The sequence below is a fragment of the Galeopterus variegatus genome, unplaced genomic scaffold, assembly GCF_000696425.1.
Source record: "Galeopterus variegatus unplaced genomic scaffold, G_variegatus-3.0.2 Scaffold7646, whole genome shotgun sequence".
Taxonomy (NCBI): Eukaryota; Metazoa; Chordata; class Mammalia; order Dermoptera; family Cynocephalidae; genus Galeopterus; species Galeopterus variegatus.
The window spans coordinates 1-3713 of record NW_007733757.1 but is presented as its reverse complement, the minus strand read 5'-3'; positions in this window follow the sequence as shown (position 1 = coordinate 3713).

Sequence of the window (3713 nt, the reverse complement as noted above, 5' to 3'; positions counted from 1 at the left end):
GGTCCAGAAAACATCTCAGAACTGATATTAGTGATAATATCTACAGTCATTATCCTCAGAAAAAAAATAAGGAGCAAACATCTTGTGATCTTTACATTGTGTTTATCCTAAGGAAAGTATGTGTTTAACTAACTCTAGGTTCACTTATTGTTGTTTTGTTTGTTTGTTTGTTTTTTATAAAGATGACCAGTAAAGGGATCTTAACCCTTGACTTGGTGTTGTCAGCACCATGCTCTCCAAAGTGAGCTAACCGGCCATCCCTATATAGGGATCCGAACCCGTGGCCTTGGTGTTATCAGCACCACACTCTCCCAAGTGAGCCACGGGCCAGCCCTTAGGTTCACTTATTGTTAAGCAAGCTTGGTCAAGCAGTCTTTTGTTATTTCCCCCTTCCATCAGCTAAGGCTTGTTCTGAGTGGTGTCACAGGAACAGCTAGGGGAAATCAGGGGTCTGTTCTCCAGTTTCACTTGCAAGAATTTCTCATATATTCCAAATATTAGTCCCTTGTCAATTTTAAACATAGTAACAGTTTAAACTTTTCTCATTCTATCAGCTCCCTATTAACCTTATTTATTATATATGTCACAATAGAAATTCACAAGTTCAATGTGATTGAATTTACAAATTGTTTTCTTTTTGGTGTTTTTTCATTTCTTTTGGCCGCTGGTCAGTACAGGGATCCAAACCCTCAACTTTGGTGTTATAACACCACGCTCTAATCAACTGAGCTAACTGGCCAGCCCCACAAATTGTTTTTCTTATGGTTTGTTCTCGATGCACACAAAAATATTCTACATTGTCTTCTGTTAACCTTTCACATTTGGTCTATAATCCACCAGGCATCCACCTGTGTATATGATGTTAAGTAGGGATCCTGTTTTCTTTTTCTCCATATCATGAGCAAGTTTCCCAACAATCCATACTTTCCCCAACAATCCATACTTTCCCCTAGATTGCAGTCACCTTTATTGTGTAGAATTGTGAAATTCCTATGTCTATATATGCTCCTCTCTGAGCTTTCTATTCCATTCCATTGGCCTATTTGTCTTGCACAAATATCACTTTTTAAATTGTATCCCTCTCTGCTTTCACTTTTCAAACTTAATTTACTATTCACAGACTTACTTTTTCATATAGATTTTATAAGAGTTTATTGAACTGCTCAAGAAACACAGCAGTAATTTGTATAGGGATTGTATTAAATATCTAGATTACTTTATGTGGGAGCACATAGGCTTGACAAAGAACAGGGAGTACACAAAGGGCAAAAGTCCTAAATGTCTTTATGCAGAACCTAAGTGCTGAAGACAGCATGTGCTGGAAACAGCAAATAGTTTCTGCTAGGTTAGACAAGAACATTAACATCATTTCTTATCCAGCTTCACTCCCTTTCCTTTGTTTCTCAAAATGTTTTCCAGAGAATGCCCCATACCAATTGCTTTTCATTCCTTTGATAAATGATTAAATTTTTTTTTCTCTTGTATTTCCTTGTCTTTACAATAAAAGCTGAAGCAAATACCAACTTTTGTTAGAGCATTGACCAGGACCTCTAGCACTAGGTTAAATAGTATTGGTGATAATGGGCATTCCTGTCTTATTCCTGTTCATAAAGGGAATACATCAAAATTCCTCCACTGACTAAAATGTTTGCTGAAGATTTTTGGAATATTACCTTTTCCAAGTTAATTTCCCATCTAATCCCAGTTTGTTGGATTTTTTAAAATCACAAATAGGTATCAACTTTATCATATACTTTTTTCCACATCAATTGAAATAATCATATGATTTTTCTTTAAAAGTCTACGAGAGAACTTCAGAAATTTCATGGAAAGATAGAATTGAATATAATACAAATCAATCATCTCAATCAATGCAGAAAAAGCATTTGATAAAATTCAGCATTCCCTCATGATAAAAACTCTCAACAAATAAGATATAGAAGGAAAATATCTTAATATAATAAAGGCTATATATGGCAGACCCACAGCTAATATCAAACTGCTTTCATCAAAAGCTTTCAAAAGTTTCAAAAGTTTTCCCCCTAAAAACTGGAACAAGACAAGGAGACCCATTCTTACCACTTTTATTCAACAAAGTACTGGTAGTCCTAGCTCAAACAATTAGGCAAGAGAAAGAAATAAAGGGCATCCTTATTGGGAAGGAGGAAATCAAATTGTCCCTGACTGCAGATGAAAAAATTTTATATACAGAGAAACCTAAAGACTCTACAAAAAAACTCCTAGACCTGATGAATAAATTTAGTAAAGATGCAGGATTTAAAATCTACCTACAAAAATCAGTAGCATTTCTATACACCAACAATGAACTAGCAGAAAAAGAAATCAAGAAATCAATTCCATTTACAATAGCAACAACAACAAAAAAATAAAATACCTAGGAAGAAATTTAACCAAAGAGGTGAAAGATCTCTACAAGGAAAACGATAACACACTGATTAAAGAAGTTAAAGAAGGGCTGGCCCGGTGGCGCACTCAGTAGAGTGCGGCGCTTGGGAGTGCTGCGGCGCTCCCGCCGAGGGTTCGGATCCCATATGGAGACCGGTCCGCTCACTGGTTGAGCACGGTGCGGGCATGACACCGAGGGTTGCGATCCCATTACCGGTCACGAAAAAAGACAAAAAGGAAAAATAAATAAATAAAAAAGAAGTTAAAGAAGACACAAAAAAATCGAAAGACATACCATACTCATTGATTGAAAGAATCAATATTGTCAAAATTACCATACTGTCCAAAGTGATCTGCAGATACAACACAATCCCCATCAAACTACCAATGACATATGTCACAGAAATAGAAGAAACAACTCAAAAATTGATATGGAACAACAAAAGACCCTGAATAGCCAAAGCGATCCTGAACAAAAGGAACAAAGCAGGAAATATCACACACCCTCCCCACACCCAGGACCAGCCCCCTACCCTATCTCAAGAAGACTGAGCCCTGGGAAGCTCAGCAGCGAGGGTGAGCTGAGGCCTTGGGTACAGTCCCCTGCACCTCCCCACCTCCCCACCTGCTTTCCTGGTCTACCTGCAATGCCCTCACCTCCTATCCCGTTTTTCCCATCCAAAATCCAAGACCCAACCTTCTCCAGGAAGCCTCTCTCTTCGTACTTTGGCTGGCTCCCTGCTCTGACCCTCCCACCTCATCAGCAAATGACCAAGCCTTGCAGGGGAGGGGTGGGGGAGGCATCAGTTCTGCCCACATCTGATCACAAAGCTGGCCCCACCTTCCCAGGGATCTTTCTGTAGAGGGAGACACCCTCAGGGGACATAGGGTTTCATTCAGGTAGAATGGATGGACCTCAGTCCTGTTCAGAGAACAGCTAGAGGCTGGAGGCTGGAGGCCCCCCAAGAAATATCTCCCACTTCTGCTGTGGAGTCTCTATATAGACTGTACAGAGGCTGCGTGTAGAGGTGCCTGTGTGTAACAGAGAATGAGCATGTGAGTCTGTGTGTGCATGTGTCAGTCTGAGAATGCTTCTGTGTTTGTGAGTATGAGAGGGGCATATATGAGTGGACAGGAGTGAGGGTAGCCTCCACATCACACCCCAACGTACCCTTCTCTGACCTCTGGGAGGTGAGGACGGCGATGGTTGGGCGCCACCTGGTGGACATGAGTTGCACTACAGGCCATTATCCACTACCCCTTCCTCCCCTGCCCCTTCCTCCTTACACACACACACACACACACAC